Genomic DNA, 11017 nt, shown 5'->3' with positions numbered 1-11017 from the left:
TTAGTCGACATTACTAATATGTCATAGTCGGATCTTGTATTCAAGACCGTCTTAAGTACAGTCTTAAGAAGTCACGAACCAATCAGAGGGCCATATTATAAGATATTACTTAAGACAATCTTGAAATAAGAAGAAACTATGAATGCTGCCCTAGGATAGATTGCCTTGATATTTTGCCTCGCACCGTTTTATCAAATCTAAGATACTATATGCTTTATCTTATATTAATGGCTAAGACTGATTTATCGAGCAAATTCTTAGTAATTGTCAATGAAGCTCAAACTTTTTAATTCTGATATTTGTACAATAATAATCTAAATTTATTTCTGATTGGACATGACGATGATAAAGTCAAAGTTATAAATTATTCAAATCATCTTTATGCATTTTTTGTACTTCTGTAATTTTGCACTTCGCGTCTTTGGAAAATTTTTATATTCTTTTAAACTTTTTTGGAAGCAATGATTTTACAAAAATCACAAAAGAGGAATTCGTATAGTAAAATAAATGTGACGCGCAATTAATTTCGATCCATTTATTTCGTTATAGTCGTATGTAGTCGGAAATAAATTTAGAATATCCGATTCGGGACATTATTGCGCAGACATTAAAAGTAAAACGCTTTGATTTTTATTTTTTCATGATAATTAACAATTCGCGTCATTGAATTTCGAGTTGTGTTTTGCTTTGGCGCGAGAGACAAAAGATAGATTCTGGGGGATGCAGCTGGATGGCGCCACTCGTATGTTGCGGGCGACTTAGGGTAACTTGACATAAATGGCTGCGAAAAGTCGGTTCCGTTCGCTTAAATCAGTTTAAATCCACCATAATCAAGTGTTAATTATGTGACGCTGTGCCAGCGCCTGTTACAAATGTGAGGCACAAAAATTTGAGGGCAAGGAATGAAGATAATAGGAATAGATAGTCATAAGTTAGATGTGCATACTTTTTAAAAGATGATTTCATACAAATCTCTCTAATTAAGGCTTCTGCTTATCACCATTTACATTTCAAGCATTGTCAACCAAAAGTCGATTTTACTTTTTATAAATTCATTGGTTTTATATTATATCTTTATTGTGCAATGAACCTCTTAATGTTTCTCTGGATATTAAAAAATTCATTTTTCGAAGATTTGTTATGTTTATTCGTCAATATACCAACGAGGAACTATTAAAAACCCTCGGCGCTTATGGAAATTCGTGTACCTGTTAAATTTAAGTGATTAAGAATAATAAACTAGTAATACGGTACTAATTTTATAATTTATTAGTTTTGTAGACATGTAAAGTGTAGAGCATTAATTCGCTGGGTCATAGTAGCGATCCGATTTATTGAAAACAAGAAAATGCAGTACTAAAAAGTTGATAAAAAATTCTGAAAAAATTTTTAGAGTTCTATAAGAAGGAAATACATGATTTTTGTCTCTTGCAGTTTTTCTGTAAAGTTGATAGTATTTGAGTAAAAAAATAAACGTCGATAAGTCGGGCCGCTACTATGACCCAACGAATTAATGCAGTGTACATATGTTTAAAATTTAATAATACTCGATTTTTATTTAAAACTGTGATTTTAATGATATCATCCGAGTTTAATTATTAATAGAGATAATAACTGCAGAGGAAAAATTGTAATTTTTCGACAATATATAAGATATTATCATTAAAAATATGCATACTTATTTATACAGCTTTTATGTAATAAAAAATCACGAATTTAATAACGTATTCGAAATATTTATGTTAATAATCATAAATTAATTGTTAATTAATCATTTATTAATTGTCGGTAACGTTATCATTCTTCAATTATCCCCGGGTCTTTCGGGTCCCATTGATAGTCACGAAAATTTGCCCAGGGCCGAAGGTCTTTAATAGTATTTCGTTAGTGAGCAAACTGGACAGACCGCTATTGGAGATAATGTAAATTTTCTATAATATTATCCAGTTGCTACGTGCACGTGCGATTATACACATAACGACATAAATTGCGATAAATGATAGAAAATGCAGCGATGGTTTCTGTTGCTGTTCTTTTTAAATGCTTTCTAGCTTTTTTTCGTATGCGAGAAGATCGAGTGACACATTTATCCCGAAGTAATTGGAAGAAGAGTGAAAATCGCGAGAACGCGCGAAAGCCAAGCAAAAGATCATCGTTGCGATTATTATCGCGCGAATCCTATCCCGTTATTGAATGAACCGTGGAAAAGAAATTGGGGAATCGGCTGATCGAGCGCGTGCGCGCGGCAAAATTCAAATTTACGTGATCCTGGAGTCTGTCACGTGCAGCGGAGCGAGGCCGCGTCGCCGTTGTCGGCGCTGCAACGCCGAAATTCGATTAAAGTTCTCGCGCATGGGCCGAAGGAAATACCGTTTTCTCGAATTTCCCGGAGTCTGTCAGGTGGCACCACGGCGTACGTCGGTCCGGGCGCTACGCGGGCGACCGTACTGCGACAACACGGGGGAGAGGAGCCAGTGCTCTTTGTAGGTTATTGAAAAGCACGTCCCAGGCCTATAGACACTTTGCCCCGTTGAACGTAGACAGCAACAATTGACCGACACTGACCAACCACCACCAATCGGCAGTCCTCTCTGTCCGTGCTCTCCCGTGACGTTTAGTGAGTGCTTTGAGCTGTGGCGCGGGCGGTGAGATGGCTGTCACTTTCTCTCTCTCTCTCTCTCTTTCTCTCTCTCTCTCTCTCTCTCACTTTTTTTTTCTTCTACCGAACCTCTCTTTATTTTCCATCTGTTTTTTTCTCTTTCTGTCTCCCAATTTCTGTTCCTCTGGTATTGGGTTCGAATGGATCGAGAGCGTCGTCATCCGCGAGCGAACGTTCTCTTTGTTTTTTTTTGTTTTTTTTTCCTTTTTTCCGGAAAGGCACGCGGAGGTCCACTTTGCCGCAATGTCGGCGTCAAAAGTTGGACTGTGCCGCGGCCGTGACGACGTCTCGCGATCGCAGAGCTGGTTTCCCTCTAGATGTTCGGCTGAATGGATGTTCTCAACTGCCACTCTCCGTCGTACACTTCATTCGGCAATATACGCGCGTGACATCGCGTGTACCTACCACATTTCCATTTTCACATCACATACACACACTTACACTTACACGTACGCAGAACACATACCCACATCGCGATCGCAAACAGCAAGTTGCTTCTGGTTTTCTTGGCTGTTCGATGTTTCTTAGCGCTGTTTCGTATAGCGTAGCTGTCTCACCTGCCTTGGACTGTCTATTTTACGTCTCCTGCTTCTATCGGGAACTCTCGCTTCTGCGAGGCATTTATCGATGAGCTCTTAAACAGGCTGAAATCCTGATTTCTATAAAATTCAGGAGAGGATTACTTACCTCCGCCCCTCTTTCTCTCTCTTTCTCTCTCTCTCTCTCTCTTTCTGTCTTTATTTTTCTCTCGCCTCGTTCTTCCGTTGTGATGTTTAGGTAGTAAATTTTACATGTGCATTTGCGCAACACACACTCGCTTCAATTACGGAACATTCGCATTTAATTAAGTAGTACTACGTGTCTACGATGATTCATGACATACAAAATGTAGAACACGCATTCACAAAGCTCAAAAAGTTCATACATAAAATAATGTTTATAAATCGGATTTAAAACTTTCTTCCGATATAATGCCATTGCTTTAAGGAGAGTTACGGTAAATCCACTTTTAGTGATTCTTCTTGTTTTATCTGTTCTCTCAGTGGCAAATATATTCATTCTTTCATATCTTTACGTGAATTGTTGCAGCAGTGCGCGATGTATAATAGTGTTACATTTTGATATTACAGTACCACAAAATAGTTTCGTTCATTCTATATGATCTGAAAAATATAGATTTGTATATCCGTGCAAAAATGTCCATTTACAGAGTAAAGAAATCTCTGTTTCATCGCGATAAATAGTCAAGTTGAAATTATTGAGGACTCCGCGGCGATAACCTGCAGGAGAAAGCAAAGGGATAATTGTGAACAGATTAGAGAAATGAGCCGACGTTTATTTCTATCAGTCGGACGTAATGCGGATAAAGATCCATCAATCCCCCGCGGGTCTGAGGATTGGAACGTTCTAACGACGATTTATAACGATTACCCCTTTAACGGCGCTTCGCGCAGCGTCGGATGCGCCGCGCCGCGCCGCGCCGCTCCGAACTACTATTCTGTATACGTCATTGCGCACTTTGAGCTGTTACGTGAATAATAAGCGTGTCTAAGCTGCGCTTAAACATGCTTTCGATTAGGACCTATGCAATGCTCCGTGTCTTCTCTAATTGTAAGATAAAAACCAGATGGAAAATTAATATTGAGAAAAAAATGTACTAAAAAAAGAAAATTTCTTTAATTTTAATAAATAATTTGTTTGCATACAACTATAAACGCATTTTTTTAAAATGCATTGTATGTATTCATTTGAAGAATGTTATTCCTTAATAAAGCAAATAATTTGATAATTATAACAAATATTTTTTTGCAATATGATTAATGATTATTGAAATATAATTCTCATTTTTTATTAATTAGTGATTTTCTATTAATTATATATATTTATTTCAAGCAAATAATTATTGAGTAAATTATTTGTAACTAGAAAAAACTATTTTTTTTAATAATTAATGTATATTAAGATTCCTGAGTATCCACGATTTTTGATATTACTGGGGATCACTAGGCGCCTTAAATTATAGCTCTTACTTTTTCCTAATTACTGATTTTGAACATAAAAATGAATAAATGTAAATTTTTTATATATTATTATTACATTCTAACTACAAGATGTACAGTACAAAACGAAATTGTACCGTCAAAAAATATACTTGATTTATTGTACTTTCATTTTATAGTTTTGGACTCGCTTTCAAGATACTATTTTATTAACATTTAATTAGAAAACGGATGAAAAATCTCAAATGCTGTGCTTTTTATTCTTTTCTGTATGTAGCTTTATATTTACGAAAAATATAACTCCGCCGCGTCCATATAGCGTACTCGCGAATAAACGACTTTAGTGAAGAATTTAATTAAAGATTTACATATTTATTATTTTTATAACTTTAGAAATATGAATTTAAATAAATATTTATTAAAATACTTTTTTAAATTGAAAAGATTTAATATGAAAAAAATTCATTTACAATATACATTTTAACAAATGTTACACTAAAATATGCTGACGAACCTAAATTTGATTCAAGTTAATTTTTCAAGAAAAAATCATCTTCTAATTTTAATGCTTTAGTTTGTTATACTTAAATTGAAAAATTTTATATCATAATTATTATTTATTTAAATTGCGTAATTTTAATTTTAATAAGCATACACACACTTAAGAAAACAGTTTTTTCTTAAATTAAAAAAAAATTGTTAAGGAAACTTTTTTGAAGTATCGAAAAATACATAATAAAATTGAGAAGAAAAATTATTTCATCTTTACATTACATAAAAAATCATTTGACATTGAATTCTCATTAAAATCAATAAAATAGTTCAATGATTTTTACTTGAATTAAAAATAAATTGATAGCCTTCTCTCTTATTCAAAAGAAAAGATTATGTTTTAATTAGTTCGAGTGAATAAAATTTTAAGATATTAACTATAAGAAAAATTATTTACACACACACTTTTAATTTTATTTATATACTTTTTTATCTAATATATATTTGGACGATCTTGTACAGACATATATATATACATTTTATCAAATTGTCGTAATCAAATCTTACTTTTGTGATAAAGAACTTTTTTTTATAAATACTCTAAAGAGATTTTTATCTGTAAGATAAAAACAATATATAAAAAATATATATCAAGTTTGAAATATATATCCTTTTGCCCTTTGATAAGCTGTAATTTAAATACAAAGTGACCGCGAAATTAATTTGATCTCAATGCGATATCGCGGAGATCACTATTATTAGCGATCGAGCGAATGTAATCGCTGAGCCGCAACATTGACATCGCGATGTCAATTCTTCCTGTTCATACGCAAAATGCTTTTTTTCCCCGACCTCTCGAAGTACCACACGCTCTACGAATGAAATTAAGCCATATGGCTACATCGTAGGGGCGTGCTGAGGCCGATGCGCCGCGCAACTGGTTGATTTATTGGTGCTTCCGCGTAGCGAAAACTAGCGAGAAGGCTGAATTGGATTACGGCGCGTGCACAAATTGCTTTATTCAAATGCGATTTTAGGTCGCGTGTCTTTCGTAGACTGCAAAGAGGGCACGGAAACGGCGTCGCAAACGGGGATGGTGTTCTTCTTCGCCTTTCTTTCTTTTTCCCTTTTTTTCTTTTTTATCGCGCGCGAAAGATCGTTTACGCGTATAACCCTGGTCGGATGCATGGAGACGTGCAATTTTACGAATGAGTTACGAACGATTATCTAATGATGTTATCTGTTCTAAATTTTGCCGCGAAACAACTCTTTTAACAACTGTTTTATGACAATTGATATATTGTATGATATAATTATATATGAAGTATATTAATTAGATAATTAGAAAAAGACAAACAACTCATTTTTTATCTCGTTTTGTAAAAACATTTTGATATTCGCAGAGAGAGAGAGAGAGAGAGAGAGAGAGAGAGAGAGAGAGAGGGGGGGGGGATTATGTAAGTTATTCCATAAAATATGCAACAATCTCATCGCGGAACGATTCCTTAGAATAAGCAAGAAAGCAAGATCTTTCGAAATTATCGTAGGAGATAATTAATTCCCGCGATTTTCAAAATTGAATAACAGATATTTTTACACTTTTAAATTTAACTTTTATATAAAGAAAGTAAAGATTCGCCTTTGACTTCGTTGATCTCAAATAATAAAGACTAAAGTAATTGATCCTTCAAACGTGGCATATATTGCGAACCGATGACGTTGCATATATGGTGTTTCTCGTCGTAAGAACATCGAGGCATTTCACTACAAAGGCGAAGCTATGAAATGGAGAAAAACGAGCGGAGAGACAATTCGCTTTGAAACTTGTCTGGAGATTAATTCTCGACACGTCCATTTCAGTTCGTTCGTATTCCGCGGCTGCCGTCACATTTTGGTATCGATATAACTGACTGGGAAAAAGGGCCGCGGCTGAGTGGGTAGGAGAGGGAAATGATTTCTAAACCGCGACTCTCAGGTTATATCGCGTGCGGGCTATATTTCATAGCTGCACTCTTGAATCGTATCGCAGAGGCGGCGCGGCTACGAGTAAACAGTAAATTCATTTCGATCAAGCAGTCGACATCAGCTTCCTTCGAGGTTTACGACGGGGCTGCGCGGTGGCAGTAGACGAAACGGGGGAGGCGAAGGAAACCCGGGGATTTATTGCACTCGCGAGCCCTTCTTTATCTCGTTTCTAAAGCTTCCGCACCGGATTGGGAATATCGTGTTACTCCTTACATCGTAACATCCACAGATCCGCTACCGTCATTTCTTCTGCTCTGTCTTTCGATGTTTCCTCTGCTTCATCCCTCAACGTTGGCTTCCCGAAACCATTTATTGTTTCTTGACCGTTGTTACGAACGTTGTCTTTTCTAAGAGGATATCATAGCGCTTTTGAACGATAAATGTTCCAACGAAATGTCTCTCGTTTCGCGTTTCTTTAGTTGTTTCGAAACGTAGCGGAACGTATTGTACAGGATATTTTATTTCAAGTTTCGAGATTCCCATATCTTATTAATCTTAAAAACAAAAAAAAATAATACCCAAAATACACCACGAGTTAGAAGAAAAAGTGTTTAGATCATGTAATGATTTTTAAATCTTAAAATACTTTTTCCCTGTATATAATCTTTAACTTGTTATATGCATATTAATATATTTTACGAGGTATGGTATTGAAACTCGAAATGAAACACCGTGTATATTATTTTATATTAAATTATATATATACAACTTATAATATAAAATATTAAATAATGAACTAGTGTCTCGTATGTATCAAATCATATACTGATATAAATTTTGTAATTGTTCAGTCTTAGGGTACACTTTTTTAATTGATGCTTATAATAACGACGTAATATACATATATCTGTGTCAATTCATGAAGTATTTTCAAATCGATAAGAAGTGAAAGGAAAAAATATATATACCGTTTAAACGGTATATATAGAATTAATGAAAATTGGTGCGCATAAGATCGAGTTTATGGTGCCTCTATCGTTATTGAATTTATCATCGATGGTAAGGAAAGAAGGGAGGAGAAGGGAGATGGAAATGGTTAATAAAACTGTACTCTAAGTAGGACGAAGGATCTAATAAGTAGCTCGGAAGGTAGAATAGACTGCACGGTGAATGGAAGAAAAGCATCATATAACGTCAAAGTAGCAAACGGGAAGTTTATAATGTCTTTTATAATGTCAGATTGTTACGCGAAGAAGACTTAAGACACATATAGCGCTTTTGATCGGTGTAATAATAGAGCTATTAAATTCGCTAGATCTATCATCCAGCAATAAAATATCTAAAATCTGTTAGTAATCTCTTTTTTGTATATTCGTCTCAAGTGCACGAATATGTTAAAATGTTTGTGCTCTATCGTTACGTATGTATTCGATCCGTCACACATGATATCTCGATCTTTTAGCATCTACAATAAGAAAAAAAGTTTTGTTCTATAAACCAAAATTTTCCTGTAAACAAAATTTGATTGAAATATATCAAACCAAAATTTTTGCTTAAAATGTACGAAACAAAACTGTAATTTTATATAAATTAAATTGTTTAATCGATGTGAACAATAAACCAAAATATTTGATTGCTGTTAAAAATGTTTCAACTAAATAATTTTGCTAAAGGCACTAAATTTTTATATGAATATTTTCGTAAAAGCGATGCAAAGAAATAAATAATACTAATAGACTAATAAAAATAATAATATTATAATGTTATATGCACAAGTTCGCAAATGCAAGTTACAATATTCATAAAAGAAACGAACGAATACATGAAGATATTTTTGCTTTACTATTGTCATGAATCTTGTGCAGTTCATCTGTGGAACTTTTCCATGATATAAATCTGCAATACAATAAAAAAAAAAAGAATAAATTGGATCATTAGCTTAATATTATTGATGATTTTAATAGTCTTCTGTTTGTTCATCTATCTAAAAATTGAGAGAAGAGAGGACTGTAAATATATTATTTCTTATACATGGATTTTTTTGTAAGGAACATGTGTGATGGATGTTCCTTACAAAAATGAGCTGTTATACTAGACTAATTTCGTATCATTTGAATTGGAAAAAATCGAAGGCAAGCTCTCGAAAATTGCGTCCTACTTCTAACGATGCGAACATGGGGAGAAAGGGAGGTGAATGCACAACAGAAAGTAACGGGTAGAATATATAAGGACCGGGCGAGACGGGAAAGGAAAGGGTGATCGGAGGAAGGAGGGAGGAAAAAACTCCACCGCGGAGAAAACCGAATCAATAAACCTACGATCTCATCTCCAGCCTCCTACCTTGCACCTAGTTATATAACGAGGGTGCATTAACAAGCCGTTCGCGTCTCACGAATTATAATCTTAATTAATTAGGTAGCGTCTTTGCGAGCATTTGCAAACTTTGACCGGTGATGCATCAATAAAATATTTAAAAAATATAAAAAAGTCATAGTAAAATTCTTTATAATAAAATAATAATAATAATATTAATTAAATAAGGGCAATTAGCAATCCGTGCTGTAATAGGTGCGCTTAAATTACTGGACCAAACCTCAGTCTACTTGAATATATTTCCGTTAGTAACATCTTGAAACCCTTTGAATATATTTCCATTAGTGTAACACAATCATAATTTCAATTGAGACAAGGCGGAAATTTTAGACAATGAGAGAAATTACAGCAAACGACTGATTTCCGAAATGATAAATATTAAACATCAAAAGAAAGGTATTAATTTAAACACAGACATAGAGTTATTAAGTCTTTGTTACCACTGCTTTTTAACCGATCAGTAATTATGTACAACAGTGACAAACAATGTTTGACTTTAGATGACAATTATATTTATGTATCATTTTAACAACTGACTCGCAACCGTCAAGATCGTTGTCTAGTTCGATTTTACATCATTGACAATTTTACGTTATTCTTAGTTATATGTGATATTTTTGTATTATAATTTTATCCGGAAATTAAACTACGTTATTATTTATGTATGTACACGTGCTACCTGAGGTAACTTTCTGATTAATTATGCATAATCTATACATATTTAAGTAGTTGTTATTCCTATAAATATTGACAACTTTAAGGTCTCGATCTACATGAGGCTATCCAATTTACTGAACATGAAGAATAAGTAGGAGACAATCAAAGGTTCCACGTGAGCAATTCTATTATATTAATTGTCTACGTCATGTTGAAGAAGGCTAAAATTTAGCCAAAATGTATATGAAAATATATTCAAGTAGACTGAGATTTGGTTCAGTAATTTAAGCGCACCTATTACAGCGCGGATTCCTAATTGTTCTTATTTAATTATTATTATTACTGTTAATAAAATATTAACCTTTGAAAATAAAATTAGTGCTTTTTTTAGGCTATTGTGAGATCAAATTTTTATTTCTTACACAGTGAACTGGTTATTTCTTTTATGTATGAAGCAATCGACACAATTGCGCAATTTGTAGGATTTATTTGTAGACTTATATTAAATATAAATAATATATTTATAATGTATAATGTAGTATCATGTCAGATTAAATGTGCCATTATTCAATTTTTTTACAATAATTGATCATAATAAATCAATTTCAACCGTTTAAATTTTGAAAATGGAATTAATAAAAAGTCAGAAAATTTTTATGCAATGTAATATATTTATTAATAAAAACAGTATTTATTAATAGGAAATTATTATAATGAAACAATATGTGGAGATAACTTTCCTTTTGTTTCTAAATTCCGTAATACTTTGATCAGTCATCATGTCACTTACAACACATCGCAGAGTTTCGATTTCCGTAGACCGCTCAAATCCTTGGAGACGTGCTCTGTTACCTTTACTTACGGGCCTTGT

At 33.6% G+C, this 11017-nt stretch overlaps 1 protein-coding gene across 1 annotated transcript in view; it reads left to right on the top strand.

Annotated features, from left to right (window-relative positions):
• The first annotated feature begins 494 nt into the window (after positions 1 to 494).
• Positions 495 to 11017, top strand: part of LOC105153705 (protein Skeletor, isoforms B/C) — a 117194-nt gene continuing 106671 nt past the window's right edge. The window contains exon 1 of the mRNA XM_087406363.1: positions 495 to 2483. The gene's annotated coding sequence lies outside the window, so the exon portion shown is untranslated. The remainder of the gene's footprint in view (positions 2484 to 11017) is intronic.

The sequence above is a fragment of the Acromyrmex echinatior genome, chromosome 5 (assembly GCF_024713525.1).
Source record: "Acromyrmex echinatior isolate Ae372 chromosome 5, ASM2471352v2, whole genome shotgun sequence".
Lineage (NCBI taxonomy): Eukaryota > Metazoa > Arthropoda > Insecta > Hymenoptera > Formicidae > Acromyrmex > Acromyrmex echinatior.
The sequence above is the reverse complement of the archived record's forward strand: the minus strand, read 5'-3'. Positions and strand labels throughout refer to the sequence as shown.